Source organism: Cetorhinus maximus, chromosome 33 (assembly GCF_964194155.1).
Source record: "Cetorhinus maximus chromosome 33, sCetMax3.hap1.1, whole genome shotgun sequence".
Lineage (NCBI taxonomy): Eukaryota > Metazoa > Chordata > Chondrichthyes > Lamniformes > Cetorhinidae > Cetorhinus > Cetorhinus maximus.
This window is the reverse complement of record NC_135911.1, coordinates 7,501,776-7,520,744: the sequence shown is the minus strand read 5'-3', so window position 1 is coordinate 7,520,744 and position 18,969 is coordinate 7,501,776. Positions and strand designations below refer to the sequence as shown.

At 45.1% G+C, this 18,969-nt stretch overlaps 2 protein-coding genes across 2 annotated transcripts in view; both read right to left on the bottom strand.

Annotated features, from left to right (window-relative positions):
- Positions 1-18,969, bottom strand: part of LOC144671644 (cell adhesion molecule CEACAM3-like) — a 206,201-nt gene that overhangs the window by 18,412 nt on the left and 168,820 nt on the right. The gene's annotated exons all lie outside the window — the stretch shown is intronic.
- LOC144671645 (uncharacterized) overlaps positions 1-18,969 on the bottom strand; it is a 261,116-nt gene that overhangs the window by 128,784 nt on the left and 113,363 nt on the right. The gene's annotated exons all lie outside the window — the stretch shown is intronic.

The window sequence follows — 18,969 nt, the reverse complement described above, 5'->3', positions numbered from 1 at the left end:
TGTGAAGCATCTTGAGTGTTGCTGGAGCTGCAGTCATCCAGGCAAGTGCAGTGAACGCAGATTAAATGGTGATTTTCAATTGGGAGGTGAATCAACACTTGGTCAAGAAACAATTGCAGGGAGCGAAAGTTTAGTTGGAGCACTGTTTCAATGGCAGGAGCCATCAGGAAAGTACAGTAGAATATTTGATCTAAACTTTCATTGCATAACATGTAATCAGTGGATTGCTCATGGTGCGGCACACCAGGGGTGCCGTGTTCAGGTGAAGCAAGCTTAGTCTAAAGTAGAAATAGACAAGGCAAGACATACAGATAATTCCGTTTCTTTGTCCATGTTCTGCATAAATTTCTTCCCCTATTTAAAAAAACGTCTCATTTGGAAAAGGATGCTTTCCCTTGCACTCCATCTCTCAAAAACAATACTCACTTTTGTTAGTCTTCTTGTCACACTTTTGTATCCATGCTCTACCATTACAAATCCCCATGCCTCATTAACAGTGCATGCACGGGAAACACGCCGAATCGTTGGCGGCTGCGCTCGAATTTGCCCGTCATGCCGTGACCTCAGAGCCTCCTCGCTCTGGGCGCCATATTTAAAGCGCACCAGAGAGTATCCGACTTCGTTCATGCCTACAGACCAGGACTGCCTCCAGGTGACCGGTGACCCCGAAAGCAACGAAGACATCAGCCCCCAAATTTAGTGACCCCTCGCTAGGCTGCCCGCTGGGCGCAGTGGAAGCCCGCCGCAAAGGCTTCTGGCCCCCCTCTGGACTAGAGCAACCACCAAACTCACCAATCCAGCATGGGAGACAGTGGCAGTGGTGGTGAGTGCCAACGCCCTCCAAATGAGGTCAGCCAGAGGATGAATGATCTCTTCCGTTCCGCCTGGGTAACTCATTCTTCTCATCACTCTCGATTCACACATTCACAAACCCATCACACATCCACAGAGTTCGCACTCACTGCCAGCTCAAGGGACGTTAACACTCACTCTTTCACAGCACTCTCATCTCCCCTGCCCATCGTGTCCTCATGCCGCCAATGGCACCATGGACACACTCCACAAGGGCCAGGCATCCTTCTCATCCATCCTGGCAGGCAACTTGCTTACACTATCTCCATCGGTCTCCATGCAGGATAAGAGAGAGACTGGGGGAGGCATGCCCGAGCTGAAGGCCCTCATGGCCTTGGAAAATAGAACCATCCAGCTAGCTGGTGAGGATGTGGACTATTCCTGCGCAGATGGTGAGGCTGGTGATGCTCAACCAAGTGTTGATCCTGCACTGCAGCATCCATCACACAGTGAGTGGTGTCACCTGTTTCACGGTCCACTGCCATGGACTACTTATCTCTCTTTCCTCTCGCAGGCACATCCGGCAAGCAGCCGAGGTTGGCCACGAGCCCGGTCATCGACTCCAGCCCCGAGGACTAATCGGAAGAGTACACCAATGGAATGCCCGTCACAGCGCTCACCCGCACCCTCCAAGAGCGCAGAGCCACAAACCTCAATAGGACCCAGTTCTAAATAAGCCTCAAGGTCACAATCCGATCAGCACATCGCATTGTCTGATCTGCAGCAGGAAGGGGTAGGAAAACCCAAGGGCTCAGGCACCCAAAGGAGTTCTGGAGGCCAGGGATTTGCTGAGTCCGAGTCAGATGATGAGCCTCTCGACTGGGTTCTACAGTTGCTGGATCTGCAAATGCAGGCTCGGGAACACCAGGAAGGGATGTCTGCTGCACTCTTCAGGTTGCAAGGCACAATGCAGGAGTCCACCCGACTTAAGCATCAATAGCGCCAATATGCCAATGCACCAAAGTCAACACTGGTTGGATGGCATCCTCCATGGAGACCTTGGTCCAGGACATTCGCCCTGTATGGCTGTAAGATCTGCATTCCATCGCTGTGGCACTTTCTGGCATCCACCAGTGTCAAGGCAAGAGAGGGTATTGCGGCTTGAACTCATTCCAGCTGCCCCTTCCTGTCAAGGAGCCAGCCAGGGGCCCTCAGAGATCCAACCACCGTGGGACCCCAGGAATGTCCAGCCCAACCAAATCTCTTCTTCCTATGGCTCCAAGAGCTCCTGCTCCACAGCCTGTAGATGGTGCCACTTCCACACAGCAGGACCCCAAAAGCAGGCCGGGGTCCTCCAGGTCTCCACACGCCAGAGGACGCCCCCTAGTGCCTGCACAGACAGGGCATAGCAGTCAGCAGCCTGCCTCCACCTCCGCTGTGGATATCGGGAGAGCACCAAGACAATGTCACAGGGGTGGGGAGCTTACGAAAATGCAGTTGCACAGCATGGGCACGGGTGTTTATCACCTGTACATAATGTTCACGGTTGTAAATAAGCTCCCAAGAATGTCTCCTTGTCTGTGACTCTTTGTTGTGATCAGCAGTGTTCATGTCATTCAAATTTGAACCCTTGGTTCCTGCACAAGATGAAGGCAAGCATCTCAGACCAGGGCCTCTTCCCGGTGCAGGGTGTAACCTTCAGAACAAAGCGATGGCCTGGCTTCACACTCACTAGACATGTTAGTGATGCTCGCACCTTGATGTGACTTGTCATTGCTGCTAGAATGTCATGGCAGGCATCACAGAGTTCTGTGATTTTCTCGGTGTGCTCTCAGCACCTTTGAGGTGGGGCTGCCCAGCACCAACCCCCCCATCCCCGCCATCTCTTCAGGATCTGTGTCGAATGATGGTGTAGCCCTGAAGAGATAGGATTAGGTGCTGTTAAAGTATCACCACTGCATCTCTATGGAAAAACCCTGATCACAGAGTGCAAACGAGCTGCCCTCATCCAGACAGGAATCAGACATTCACAGATGCAATGTCTAGATCCATAGAGTGTGTGCCCTGCTTGTCACAATCATCACCCTGGAACCTTGTGACAATTGGGTCCACTGTTGTGTCTCCCTGACATGAGCGTGATCACAGAGTGTGTGCCCTGCCATCAGCCAGGCAAGCGTCAGACGTTCAGAGGTGCAATGTGAAGATGTCAGGAGTATCCTCACTGCATCTCGTCATCATCCGCCAATAATCGTGCGGCTATTAGGGCCACGAGTGCAAACCTGCATTGTCTGGCCAGTGTGATGGCATCCTCGTCTTCGAGGACCTCATCGCCTCATCTCCTTCAACGTCCTGCTCATATGAGGAGACGTGCAGCTCTTCGATCTGCTCCTCAGCCAGGCTCTCCCCCTGTTGCAGCACCAGGTTGTGCAGCATGCAACAGGCTATGGTAGTGCATGGCGCCCTCTAGGGACTGAACTGAAGTGGCCAATCAGACTTGTTGATGCACCAGAACCTCACTTTCAAGATGCCAATCGTTTGCTCCACCAAAGTCCCGGTCACGGCATGAGCCTGGTTTTACCATCTCAATGGCAGCCTCATGCTGCCACATGGGCATCAACAGTCATGTCCTCTGTGGCTGTCCCTTTTCCCCATGGAGCCAACTCTGCAGCCCTTGAGGACCCTACAAGATGCCAGGGATCTGAGACTGGCCGAGAATGTAGGAGTCGTGGGCACGTCTGACGAGCATGATGGAGTTGTTGTGGTTGCAGACCAGCTGAACATTTAACGAGTGTAAACCCTTGCAGTATACACAGTGGCCTGCTTGTTGCCATGGAGGTCTGAGCACCACCTGAGTGCAGTCGATGATACCCTGCACTTTGGGAAAACCAGAGATCTCTGCAAATCCAAGTACTCTTGCCTCCTGGCTTTCCTGATCCGTGAAAGTGGCGCCTGTGGCCTCGTAGATGCACTTGTGGGTGAAGGCTTGTGAGATCCCATGCAGGTCAACAGTGGAGCCCTGGAAGGAACCACTGGCGTAAACATTGAGCACTCTGTTTACTTTTACTGCCACTGGCAGTAGATGCCCTCCAAGTCCCCGTGGCACCTAATCCTGCAGCAGGTGACAAATGTGACTGACCAATTCCCTAGGCATGAGCAGTCTTTGGCGACTCTGGTTCTCCCTCTTCTACAGGAATGACGAGCGCCATCTATAGACCCTGGATCTAGTGAGGTGCCTATGAACAATAGCTCGCTGTGGATCTTCAGCTGCGTCCAGAGGAACCATCCTTTCATCTTCAGTGTAGTGCTCCTCCTTTTGCTGAGACAGGCGCCTCTGTGACAAACTTCTTCTTCTCTGCTCCCTGTAAACCATGGTGCATACTGCTAAATCACCAGGCTCCATGATCCTGATGTTCTCCTCCTGCAGTATCAAAGAGAGATGAAAGGGTGAGCATACGTCTCTTAAGGACATCTCTTGGTTAAGCCTCTGGTTCCAACTGTATCTCAAGGCGATCCTCGGGAGCGCTGCACAAGGTTTAGTGTGCGCTCACCTCCGATTCCCCCTCGAAGTTCAGCTGGCCACCTGCACGCCTTTGAAAGGCAGTCATTTAGACGTCACGCCGACGTGGGAATTACATTTGACGTGGGGGGTGGGACATGATTTCAGCGTGCGGGCACAATAATGAGATGCAAATAAATTACAGTTAAATTCCCCTCATTAGACGGCGGGAACCGCGGCCCACCATTGCTGGGGGGAGGGGACAATCGAGTCCTGGATTTACATCTCAGGGAAACGCGACTAGAGCCATCTTGCGATATTTTTCGCTCCTGCTCGTTAAGGCGCCCGCCGCAAACGGGCGATGAAAATTCCGACCCAAGTCTTTTTCGACAGCTCATTCCAAACTTCCTAGTTCTAGTTTGAGGGGGGAGCTGTTCCCATTGATGGAAGAATTGAGAAGCAGAGTCTCCTGATTACAGGTGAACGGCAAAAGAAACTGCGGCAACATGAGGAAAAGTTTCTTTACACAGCGACTCATTGTGATCTGGAATGCTCTGCCTGAGATGGGTGGAGGAAGCTCATTAAATCAAGGATTTCAAAAGAGACCTGTATCATTATCTGAGAAGCGGGGGGAGGGGGGGGGGGAAATCAGAGCTAAGCAGAAGAGGCAGGGGAGCGGCACTAGTTTCATTGTTGCTGTAGAGGGCCGGTGCAGAGAGGTGGGGCCAAATGGCCTCTTTCTGCGCTATAACCATTGTATTGTTCCAGGAGAAACAACAGCGTGAATGGGAGGAAGGGCAAGTGCAGTATAACATTTCCTTTGCTGGCCAGGGCACGTAGATAATAACTCACCCAACAGTGTTTATTTAAATCTTTATTCCTATCTTCAATGCACTAACAAGTGAGCAAACTTTTTTCACCGCGTGGTGAACTATCATCAACCGACTGTGTTTCTTCAGTAAAACGTCATGGATACCGCTGGCATTTCCGTACAAATGATGCCACAAGCAGAACTCCCAGAAAGAAAACAACACCATTTACTGTTTGTGTGTGTGTACTGGTTTCCAGCAAAAGATTTCATAATCAAACATGTGCAATCCCTCGCTGCCTATGTTATGTGCTCTTTTTGCACGTTCTGGTGCTCTGAAGAGGTGTCTCCACCGAGGCTACAATTTTGACTCGGAGGGATACCTGACTTCTATTGATGACACTCAAACAGCACCGGATCGTGAGGGCCATGGTGCAGATTACAGCTTGGCTTTGTCCAGGGCAGAGTCGGGCTATGATTGTATGACATTGGCGGGATACGGATGGAGTAAATGCCAGGCGTGCTGCGTTCCTGAAATGTGTCCAACAAGTGCCTTGCTATGGAGACAAACCCTTCATCCCAGGTTGATCCCTTCAATTGTCCTGTGCTTCTTTCTCTCCCAAAAAATCATATTGATGTGAGTAGGGCGGAGTGCACAAAGGATACCCCTTGTGTGCGACTGGTTAGTTATCCAGATATGGATACTTGGCCGTCAATTATTGCATGCTCAAATGACAGCAGTAGGACAGAACATGACAGTAGAATTGCCTGCCATGGAAGTTGTCAGTGTTGCCAGCACAGGTTGAGAGAGATGTTTCCACAGAGCTGAGCACTCGCTCACTCCTTTGTTGCAGAAACTTTTGCATGCTCTGCTCGAAGCAAAGGCGCAAGTTAGAGGCAGACAGGGCCAGGCTCCGAATCATTGCGAACACGCTAGCTAGCGGGCTGTGTCCTGTAACTAACGTTTATGGTATAATTTTGAATCAGTCTTCTACACTAGTATTGAGCCTCAAATTCAGCATTTGGGACCTCTGGAATCAAAGTAGTAAATGATCTGCTAAAGCGAGCTGGCAATTCACCCCCCCTCCCCCACCCCCCCACCCCCCAACTCCCTCTCTCCCCCTATTCCGACCCCACCAACCCCATTCCCCACCCAGCAACAGCTCTTGTACTTTCGCGGCCCATGCGTCACCAGGTCTAACAAGTAATTTTTAAAGGTTCAGTTGGTAACTGAGGTTCTGTACCTCTTGCCTTGCACTTGCGGCCTGTAATTCACCACGTGACGAAGCCTTGTCAAACCTAAGAGCTGAAGAATGTATCGGTCTGGTGTGGCCTTTGTTGGGATCAGGTTGAGTAACGCTACATCTTCAGGAAGGCTGGTCTTCTGTTCCTGAAGTCAAATTGATGCCCAGACGTTTTTATCTCCATAAATGATAGAGAAAAATTATTAGCTTTTATTCTGAAGGCAAAACAGAGAGATATAAGTGGTTCCTGAAAGAGGCTGCAGTTGTCATGTAGTCTATCGGGTGAAACAGAAGTAAGAAGGGAATAAAAGAATAAGGTTTAGGAGGGGAAACCATATCAGATTTAGCAATGAGTCAGATTGGATAAAATAATCTAATAGCTAAAATAATTTGGTCAAAGAATGATCATAGCATGATTAAATTCAATGTTCGTTTTGGAAAGGGCAAGCCTAACATTGTCTCATCCCATTAAGACCAGACTAACTGGAATCAATAGTCTTACAAACTGAGACCACCAACAGCAATTTTCTAAAAACTGCTGATAAACAGTGGGAGATGTCCAAGAAAATGTAATTTAAATAGAGTACAAGGCAAAGGTACAGAACCTCAGTTACCAACTGAACGTTAAAAAATTACTTGTCAAAGCTGGTGACGCATGGGCCGTGAATGTACAACAGCTGTTGCTGGGTGGGGAGTGGGGTTGCTGGAGAGGGCATAGGGGGAGAGAGGGAGGGGGATGCATTGCCAGCTCGCTTTAGCAGAGCATTTACGACTTTCATTCCAGAGGCCGAAATACTGAATTTGAGGCTCAATACTAGTGTAGAAGACTAAGGGACGGAACGCTATTTACCAAATAAACAGGACAGGTCGACAAATTAAGCGAGTGACAACATAAAATTAATAGAAAGTGCGTTGGAAATTGGAAAGAAACGTGTACACGAGAGTTTCTGCAATTATATTAGAATGACTAATGCAGTCGGCATAATATGGGCCCTTTGATAACGTATTAGTGATTATTGCAATTGAAAATCCAAGAACAGAATTGTTGAATGATTTCCCATTGTCTGTCTCCATCGCAAAATAGGATAATGCTTACCATTGCAGGGAATATAATAACTGTTCCCGTGCAACTCATAGAATGATGCAGCACAGGAAACGGTATTTTGGCCCACCGTACACGCTCCAGCTTTTTGAAACCGCTATCAGTTTGTCCCATCGGCCTGCATTTTTCCTTTCGTATCCAGGCATATTTAATCCATATCGTAATGCCCCTCCCCATGATACATGGATCGGATAATAGAACACGGAATTTTATTAATTTGGGGTTTATTTTAATTGTACTGGTAACGTATGTAAATGCTCCCAAATCCTGGCCGTGGAAAACCTTTCTCTAGATTCCTCTGCAAAACTGAAAGCTCTCATTTTCTTTCACCGTGTAACGGCAGGAATGCGGTTAGTCAGAAGGAAGTCCAGATGTTGCAACAGCTTGTTCAAGAGGTGCTGCAAACGGATATTATTCCCTGCTTATCTCACTAACGCAGCCTGCTCTGTCCCACGTGATAACATTCAGTTGTCAGAACTAAATATTGTGTGGCTACAAGAGCAGGTCATAGGCTAGGCATCCTGCGGCGAGTAACTCTTCTGACTCCCCTAAGCCTGTCCACAAGGCACAAGGCAGGAGTGCGGTGGAACACTGAGATAAAAGCAAAATAATGTGGCTGTTGGAAATCTGAAACAAATACAAAAAATGCTGGAAAAAGTCAGCAGGTCTGACAGCATGTGTGGAGAGAAAGACAGAGTCAACGTTTCGAGTCCGATGACTCTTCAGAGCGGTGGTGGAACACTCTCCACTTTCCTGGATGAGTGCAGCTCCAACAACATCCAAGAAGTTTGACGCCATGGAGTACAAAGCAATTCCCTTGATTGGCACCCCATCCACAAACTTTCACTCCCGCCACCACCGACGCACAGTGGCAGCAGTGTGTGTACCATTTACAAGATGCAATGCAGGAACACACCAAGGCTCTTTGGACAGCAACATGCAAGCTCACAACAACTGCCATCTCGAACAAGGGCAGCAGGCACATGGTAACACCACCATATTGAAGTTCCTCTCCAAGCTACTCACCATCCAGACTAGGAAGTATATCGTCCTTCTTTCACTTTCGTTCTGCCAAAATCCTGGAAAACCCTCCCTAACAGCTCTATGGGTGTACCTACACCACATGGGCTGCAGCGGTTCGAGAAAATAGCTCAGCAACACCTTCTCAAGGGCAATTAGGATGGGCAGTCAATGCTGGCCCAGCCAGCGGCGCCTACATCCCAGAAATCTGACATGGTCTTTAGAGTTCATTAATGCTGATTTGAAAATATAACTTTGGAAATTATAATTATTGGTCCTACAATTATTGTGCCGGGAAGGTTCCATGCAAAATTTGAGGAATAACTGCCATGTGTACAAAATGGAAACAAAAGGCACTTCATTTAATTCTGCTTGATAAATTTGCATTTATTATACAGGTTTGAGAGCTGTGGAAAATATTACTGTCGTGGGTTTAGCAACGTGGATTCTGATTCCAATAAACGAAATGGGGAGTGTCAAACTACGAAGGTATGAGGCGTGAGTTGGCTAAGATCGATTGGCCATCTGCATTAAGAATCATGACCGTGGATAGGCAATGGCTAATACTTAAGAAACGAATGCTTGCATTGCAATAGTTATACATTCCTTTCTGGCTCAAAAATACAACAGGCAAACCATGGCTAACAAATCAAATTAAAGATGGTACTAGGTCCAAAGAGGAGTCATATAAAGCTGCTAGAAAAAAGTAGTAAGCCTGAGGGTTGGGAGCTATTTGGAATTCAGCAAATAAGGGCTAAGAAATTGATTGAGGGGATGAAAGAGCATGAGAGTAAACTTGCCAGGAACATAAAAGGGGGCTGTAAAAGCTTCTAAAAGTATGTAAAAATAAACAAAATGGGTGAAGACAAATATAGGCCCCTCACAGTCCGAGATGGGAGAATTTATAATAGAGAGCAAGGAAATGGCAGGGCAATTAAACAACCACTTTAATTCTGTCTTCACGGAGGAAGAAACAAATGGCTTCCCAGAAATGCTAGAGAACCAAGGGTCAAGTGAGAAGGAGGAATTGAAGGGAATTAGTATTATTCTTTTAAAAGTGCTGGATAAATAATGGGACTGAAAACCTATAAATCCCCAGGGCCTGATAATTTGCATCCCAGGGTACTAAAGGAGGTGGCCATGAAATATTCGATGCGTTGGTTGTCATCTTCCAAAATTCTGAAGATTCTGAAACAGTCCCGGCAGATTAGAGGGTGGCAAATGTAACCCCACTATTTTAAAAAGGAGGGAGAAAACGGTATTACTGATCGGTTAGCCTAACATCAGTAGTGGGGAAAATGCTAGAATCTTTTATAAAGAACGTGATAACGGGACACTTAGAAAATATCAATGGGATTGGCCAAAGTTAACATAGATTTCTGAAAGGAAAATCATGTTTGACAAACCTATTAGAGTTTTCTTTTGAGGATGTAACTAGCAGAATAGATAAGGGAAAACCAGTCGACGTGGTGTATTTAGATTTTCAGAATGTTTTTCATAAAGGACCACATAAGAGGACAGTGTGCAAATTTAAGCACATGGGATTTGGCGTCATATATTGCCATGGATTAAGAATTAGTTTGTAGAAAAGAAACAGAGAGTAGGGCTGAATGAGTATTTTTCAGAATGGCAGGCAGTTACTAGTGAGGTACCGCAGGGATCAGTGCTTTGGCCCCAGCTATTCACAACATATATCAATGATTTGGATGAGGGAACCAAATGTAATGTTTCCAAGTTTGCTGGCTACATGAAACTTGATGGGAACGTGAGTGGTGAGAAGTATGTTAAGAGGCTTCAAGGCGTTTTAGACAAGGAGAGTGGATGGGCAAATACATGGCAGATTCAGAATGACGTGAAGAAGTGTGAAGATATGCACTTCGGTAGGGGAAAATAGAATGGCAAAGTATTACTGAAATGGTGATAGATTGGGAAATGTTGAGATACAAAGGGACATGGCAGTCCTTGCACACCAATCACTGAAAGCAACCATGCAGGTGCAGCAAGCAGTTAAAAAGACAAATGGTATGTTGGCCTTCACTGTGAGAGGACTTGAGGAACGGATGAAGAATGTCTTACTGCAGCTGTACAGGGTCCTGGTGAAACAACATCTGGAGTATTGTGTACCGTTTTGGCCTCCTTACCTAAGAAAGGCTATACTTGCCATTGAGGGAGTGCAGCGAATGTTCACCAGTCTAATTTCTGGGATGGTAAGTTTGTCATTTGAGGAGAGATTGGGTTGACTAGGCCTCTATTCACTAGAGTTCAGAAGAATGAGAGGGGTCCCATTGAAACGTGTAATATCCTGACAGGCTGGACAGACTGGATGCAGGGGTAATGTTTCCTCTAGCTCAGGAGTCTAGAGAAAGGTGTTACAGTCTCAGGATAGGGTGTAGGCCATTTAGGACGGAAATGAGGAGACATTTCTTCACTCAGATGGTGGTGAACCTGTGGAATCCTCTACCACAGGAGGTAATGGAGGCCAAGTCCCTGAATCTATTTAAGAAGGAGATAGATAGATTTCTGGACTCCAAAGGCGCCAAAGGGGTATGGAGAGAGTGAAGGAGTCTGGCGTTGACACAGAGGATCAACCATGATCATATTGAATGGCGGAGCAGGCTCGAAGGGCCGAATGACCTACTGCTCATATTTTTCCATGTTCCAAGAGTCTATGTTTATGGTGGGGCAAGGTGAAAAGCACCTTTGAGCAGGAAATGTATTCGTTTACTAATCGTTTATTTATCGATGGAAACAAAACAGAAGAATTTGAAGTCTAATTTAACCCTCTCGGTTTTCTTTCTGTAACAACGCCAGATTTGACCAATTATTTGAGGGGAATAAAAGGGTAGATGGAGGCATTGATGAACTTTCTACTCATAAATGACGGGGGAAATAAAACTTGCTTATGGCGGAGGGAGATGACGAAGAGCGAGTATACCTTAAGGTAAAATAACTTTGCTGCTTGAAAAGTTAGGAAACGTATAAAATGGTAAAGCTTAGTGGTTAACCATTGTTTGGAAGACATTTTCAGGAGAACTGAAATGTTGCACCTAGAATTAGAACTCTTAACATGTTATCCGGCCTTTCTTGCCCATGCAGGCGCTTTTGGTCCGAACAAAACTCCTTCCACCCTTCTTTCTCCCAACCCTATCAGTATTCTCCCTCATGTACTTGTCTGTCGTCGCCTTAAATGTAGCTATGCCACACGCCTCAACCTTCTATGCGGCAGTAAGGTCACATTGCCTCACTGTAAACATTAAAGCATGGAAAATATGAGCAGGAGTAGGTATTTCGGCCCTTCGAACCTGCTCTGCCTTTCAATATGATCATGGCTGATCCTTTATCTCAAGGCCCGATTCCCGCTCTCTCTCCATACCCCTTGATGCCATTAGAGCCCAGGATTATATCTATTTCCTTCTTAAATATATTCAGTGACTTGGCCTCCATAGCCTTCTGTGGTAGAGAATTCCACACGTTCACCACCATCTGAATGAAGAAGTTTCTCCTCACCTTAGCCCTAAATGGCCTACCCTGTATCCTAAGAATGTGACCCCTTTCTCTAGACACCCAAACCAGAGGAAACATCACCCCTGCATCCAGTCTGTCCGGCCGTGTCAAATTATTATACGTTTCAACCAGATCCCCCCTCATTTTTTTGAGCTCCGAATTTTAGATTCTCATACAAGTGATAACAGCTTCTGTACGTTTACCCGATCAAATGCCTTCACACTTTTAAGGACCTCTATCAGATCGCTTCCAAATCATCCCACTGCTATATAAAAGCGCCCCGACATGTTCAGCCTTTTCTGATATTGATCAGCACTCAGTTTTGGTATCGCACTTGTAAATTTTGTACATTGTTATGTGACGATTTACATTTGCAATTCCCTTGTTATTCAAAGTAGTTACAGCTACATAAGCACAAACAGTGTCAATATTGCTAAATTGTGGCAATTATCTAAGTTGCGAATATGATCATTCAATAAAGGACTGAACTGGTCATCTGCTCAAAATGTCGGTTTTCGCACTGTAGCATAATTTCTATAGAATTGCACTTTAACGCTGAGCTTGAAATCTTTCATCATGACCAGTGTATATTGACAGGTGCAACGGAAGTGCTCGCACAGCTGGCGTGTTACTGTGCAACCCTAAGGCAAAGGAAAGGCGGACGAGGCCGGAGGAAAAGAGGAACTCTTGTAAACACTTAAACAAACTGGTAAGGAGCAAGCGCCGGTTGCTTGGTGATCTGTTTCACAAAATGTGCTCATTTTAGCGCTATCAACGCAACACCATTTGGAGAAAACCTGCAGGCGGGGGCAGAGAGTGGTTTCCTAGCTGTTTCCTACGAATCGGTTGGGTCGCATTCCTGTCTTGTGGGAAGTTTTGAGGTGGGGTTCCGGACCGTGGGGCTGATTTGACTGCAGGCATATTCAATAAGGTGGCAGAAAGAAGGGATAGGCACAAGAGGCCTGGCTGGGAGGAGTGGGTAATACTGGAATATTGAAGGGATAGAAGTGAACAGGGAGGAGGGGGGGCAGGGATAACAAAAAGGAGTTTAAACAGGAGGGCGAAAAAATTCAAATACATGTGTTGGGGACAGAGAACTAATGTAAATATGATCAGATATGGGCATGATGGGTAGCATACGGATGAAGCAGTAGGTTTGCAGGTAGGGTGAAGCGACAGAGGATGGAGGATACGAGGCCGCCATGGTGAGAATTTGGGTTCGGACACAGAATTTGGGGTTAAATTGGACATCGGCTGCAATCAGTCCAACAATGTCTGGGAAAAGGGATCTAAAGTTTACATAACTCTCCATGGGTGCTGAAGCTGATGGCATTCATCGTTCTATTCCTTCACTTGAGGAAGCTGTATCTCATCCAAGATTTGGTATCTAACAAGCAGTGTCACATCACAAAAAGACTGGACAGTTGAGAGGGATGGTAGAGAGGGAGAGATGGATGTTTGGAGTGTATATGTGGAAACAGATCCTGCATCCAAGGGTGTTGGTCGTTGGAGGGTAGCACGTAGATGAGGAATAACCGTCCACAAATAGTACAGTGGACCAATTCAGAGACAGCAGAGGGAGCGCAAAACAAGAGTGGCCAATCCTGGAAGTACTCCTTACAACTGGGTAGCTTTGAGAGAAATTATCGACTCACAGTCCAACTGTGTTCCAGCATGCAGATTTTTTTGAACTGTGTTGAACAAAGCAGATTGGTCAAAGGATGAGAACGCCCCATAACCAGTCAAAGTAAGCGTGCTATATGTCTGTCTACGACACCTTCAGTGTTGCAGTCGGGTTGGAAGCTGAAGCAGAGGATACATAAGCTGGGTATCAGGAAAAATAGGCAAGTTGATCGGAGGCGATATCATTTTCAACGTCTCTGGAGGTGAAATGGTACATCAGTCATGGCGCTATATTGCAAGTACATTGGTGTGATATTTAGTTTTTCTTGCGTTCGGAAGTACAATACCTAACCAAAGTACCAAGTTAACTGACAGCTGGAAAAGGGTAGAGGGTCGGGAAGGGAATTTGAGTACGAGGTGCGCCCCACAGATGTGATGACCTCCAACTAAGAATGATCCGAGGTCACACAAAATCTTCAAGACAAGATTAAAGTTAAAAGAAAAAAACTGCGGATGCTGGAAATCCAAAACAAAAACAAAAATACCTGGGAAAACTCAACAGGTCTGACAGCATCTGCGGAGAGGAACATAGTGAACGTTTCGAGTCCGTAATACTCTTCAACAGAACTAAGATTAAAGTTAAGCCTCGGGAATGTTTGGTCTCGTGGGCAAGGGGAAGGGGGAGGAAGCAACGGCCAGTGAAACAAATGTTCTTTATTATTGTGACCCACATAAGCTCCTCGGAACTGTAATGACCAAAAAACTGCAACAATTATTAAGTTGCGTAAATCAAAATTTCAATGTTGCCATCTCTATGCATAAAGAAGGCACATAACTCAATGTCACGCTAATTAAATACGTGTCAAATAGATTAGATCAAAATCCAATTCTCATGTGTCACCTGTGCCTATATTTACTTATAAATGCATGTAAACTACAATGGCTCTGATACATATAATTGCCTGTGGGATCCTTACTTGAAAAACGTTGATCGGATGCAACGCTCATGTATAACGGTAGTTTCTGAGATCTGGTGCCACCTTCAGGGATATACACTGTTGATTTCCAAGGCCGCTGTTCCCTTTATGATATGCTGCCTGAAAACGCGTGCAGCAGCTAACCACTGATTTGTATAAATGTAGAATTACACGTTTACTTTTTCCTCCTCTTTGTCAATATTTGCGAAACACTAAATTCTACTGGGTGCTTGTGTGGATTAATCTCTCTGAACTCATACATTCCGGAATATATCTCAGCAGCCACTGCTCTGCTGGGTTATGTTGCGTTTTTTCGACTGAAGCAAAGGAACCCTGTATCATAGACACAGTGTACAGCTAATTGGCACAGCAAGGGGAAAATTAGATTAAATGTTTACCTGTTATATTACCAGCAGCTGCAGCGCCCATGACAGGTTTTGATTTTATATGCAATAATTAACGGTATTTTTTTGCATTATTTTCAAATACATTTTTTTAATTTTCTCATACATTCTGGCACTCTGGCGCAAAATTCTAACTCCCTCAAGACAACCTCTGCATTTTCCGGAGGATATTAACAATCTATTTATTGTTTTACCCCCTCAGGATCTGACACCCAAACTATTGAACCCCTTTGGCCAACTGACTGTTCTATTTTATGTCATGCTGCATTAAATAGAACAAAAACAATGGAATTCACTGCATCGTTACCACGCTCCCAAATTCGTCATGCTCTATTTTCCCCCAATTGTCCAATAAATGTGCCGTTCGGCAAAGATCAATTTTGTCTCCAAATATATCAAGGTCTTATGTTAGGCAAACGACAGGTGCAAACCACATTCAAAGAAACTTTGACTATATTCTGAAATTCCTTGTTTTACAATTTCCCCGTGGATGGTATGAAACAGTGAATATGGATGCAAAGTGGGCAAGATGTCATAAAGCATGTTCCCGGGCCTAAGTCCTAGTACGTCAACATGTAACTGCATTTAGTTAGTGGTAAAGGGATGGCACTCATTGCTGAACTAGCTGAGTGGCTCTGACTAAGTTCTAGCTATCGCCGTGACATGGGTTTCACATTTTTTTGGACGCAAATTTTATTCTGGTGTCAGCTTCAGTGTATTTTGAACAAACAATTAGCGTGAAACATTCTGACAGACAGCAAGCCAGGAAGTAAAAAGCATCCTTTGTATTTCACTTTGCAACAGACAACAAAATAGAAAATCGACAATTCACATGGGATTAAGCCAGAAGCCCAAATATCACGAACAGCTTTGCAAAATATTTACTATTCTCAAAATGCGAAATTTTGTCATCATGGAGAAATTTGACAATCCACAAATACATAAAGAGTTTTGCAGGGCCAGAGAAGGTGTTCAGCAATATTTATTATTACGACCCCAGCTGCTGTTAATATTAAACAAGTCAAATCCCAGAATGAAATCTGGTTTGATAGATTTTTTCTTTAGAAAGAGTAGAGTAAAGTTGCTGAACGAATTCGCAGGAGTCTGCTGATGAGCTTATAACACCAAGAAAAACATTTTTATTAAAACAAGAAAAATGAACTTTCTTACACCAGAGAAAAAGTTTGGAAAGATCCCAATACAAACAGAAGAAAATGATGCAAATTCCCAGTATCCCTTTTACATAGAAATGTCGTCACAGGCATATCAATCAGTGAAGAGTTATCACTAGCTAGACATAAAAGATATTTGCTTGGGACTGGCACACGTCCAAACAATTTTCTTCTGGTGAAATCCTGAGCATTCAATTGATGCTTCTCACCCAATAGGTATCTCTCACGCCGAGACATTCAAAACGCCACTTTGAACTCACAGTTGCTTCAAATACAGAGCAAACACATGGGTTCCCTAAACGTAATCTTCCAGTATTCTTGTGGAATTTCTTATCGCAGAGAGGTCCACCCAGACTTCTAGTCACCAAGGTAACAGAATGCAATTAACATGCTTATTGGCATATGTACTTAGCTATACATCATTAGACAAAGCGTACCTTTTCAAAGCATTTTCAGGCAACAAGCTGGGTAGATAAAGGGGAACTAGTAAATGTAATATATTTGGATTTCGAAAAGGCGTTTGATAAGGTACCACACAAAAGGCTACTTAATAAGATAAGAGGCCATGGTGTTGGGGGTAGTATATTAACATGGATAAACGACTGCCTACCTAATAAAAGACAGAGAGTTCGGATACAGGGAGTATTTTCAGGGTGGCAACTGTAACTAGTGGAGTGCCACAGGGGTCAGTGCTGGGGCCACAATTATTTACAATATATATTAATGACTTGGGTGAGGTAATTGAAGGTGAGGTAATTGAATGTACTATCGCCAAGCTTTCGGTTGACACAAAATTAGGTGGGAAGGCAAGTGTTGAGGATGACGCAAATAGTCTACAGAGGGATATAGACAAGTTAAGTGAGTGGGAAAAAACGTGGCAGATGGAATATAAAGTGGGAAAATGTGAGGTTATGCATTTTGGCAGGAAGAATAGAGGAGCTGAATATTAATTAAATGGAGAAAGACTGAAGAATGCCGCAGCTCAGAGGGATTTGGCGGTCCTCGTGCGTGAATCCCAAAAAAGCTAGCGTACAAGTTCAGCAGGTAATAGGTAAGGCAAATGGAATGTTGGCCTTTATTTCAAAGGGAATGAAGTATAAATATAGAGAAGTCTTGCTAAAACTATAGGCCACACCAAGAATACTGTGACCAGTTTTGGCCCCCTTATCTAAGGAAATGCATACTGGCATTGGTGACAGTCCAGAAAAGGTTCACTAGGTTTATCCCGGGGATGGAATGATTTTATTATGATGAGAGGTTGAGTGGATTGATCGTGTGCTCATTGGAGTTTAGAAGAATGAGAGGCGGCCTTTTGAAACATATAAGATTCTTAGGGGGCTTGGCAGGGTAGATGCTGAGAGGTTGTTTCTCCTTGTGGGAGAGTCTAGGACCAGAGGGCACAATCTCAGAGTAAGGGGCCGCCTATTTAAAACAGAGATGGGGAGGAATTTCTTCTCTCATATGGTAGTTAATCTCTGGAGTTCTTTACTGCAGAGGGCTGTAGAGGCTGGGTCGTTAAATATATTCAAGGCTGAGATAGGCAGATTTTAATCAGCAAGGGAATCAAGGGGTATGGGGAAAAGGCAGGAGTTGAGGATTCTCAGGCCAGCCATGATCTCATTGGGAGACTCGATGGGCCGAATGGCCTACTTATGCCCCTACGTCTTAAGGCCTCATGGTTTTATTTTCATCAATTTTAGCGCAAAAGTCGAGATTCACTACATTTCAAATAAATATATCCATCTGTGAGGACTTGAACAATGCACCGCGTGGAACATCGCAGAATTCCTGTAAGCAACTTGCTTAATTCTGCCTTTTACTGTGCATGTCAAATTTTGTTGCCATTACAACCTCAAATTACAAATAAAGGTCCATTCTTAGTTGTGGTTCCCATAACTTTACACAGATGTCCAGGTATGGTGCAATTCGGGACATGTAAAAGAAGAAAGGAAGTACACCAATCATTAAAAGACAGGTGCAAACATCAACATGTGTAATGGGATGTTGGTGCTCATCTCAAGGATGATGAAGTACAAAGAAGAGAAAAAGTAGGTGCAGCGTACATTTACCAGAATGATGCCAATGATTAAATGAATTGTGGGGCCAATTCTTGTTGGTAACAGTCAAGCACTATGTTTCTTTGAGTGCATGAAGTTGGACATTGATCGGATTGAGGTATTGAACAGGTTAAAGGGATCCGTTTGATATATACAGACAAACGTTTGCTTCTGGACGGGGAGTCAAGAATAGGAAAAGGTAACCTCCCTTTCAAAACTGTTTCTGGTGAAATTAGCGTCACGAACACGATCAGCATATGTTTCGCATCTCTTGACGTCTTCCAGAAGGTATTAATAAACTTATAATTGAAGCACTGATTTGGGAAACAGAGGAGAGATGTTAGATGAGGGTCGAATGTTGAGAGTGAAAATACCGGTGATCAAAGTTTTTTTTTTAAAAAGGATGACATTTGTGAATAGCCCTTGTTCTGTCAGGAGAGGTAACTGCCCTAAGCAGAGTGTTGCAGGAACGAAGGGCATGGATGTGACAGGTGAAATGAAATGAGGCTGATTATTATTCTCCAGAGTGATAGCAAAAGAGTTTGCATTTTTGACACAGGAAAGTCATGCTTCATGCGCCCTAATGTGACCAGGCCCCGGGTAGCTCAACAAGTTGTGTGTAGAAGCATGCACGCTCGATTCCCTGTGGGATTAATGATTAGTGGCATTCTACGGGGAACAACTGCGCTGCGAAAGAGCAAAATTCTTACCGGGAACAGAGGGTTAAACCTGGAGATAAGTCATCGGTTGAGCATATTGACACCTGCAGG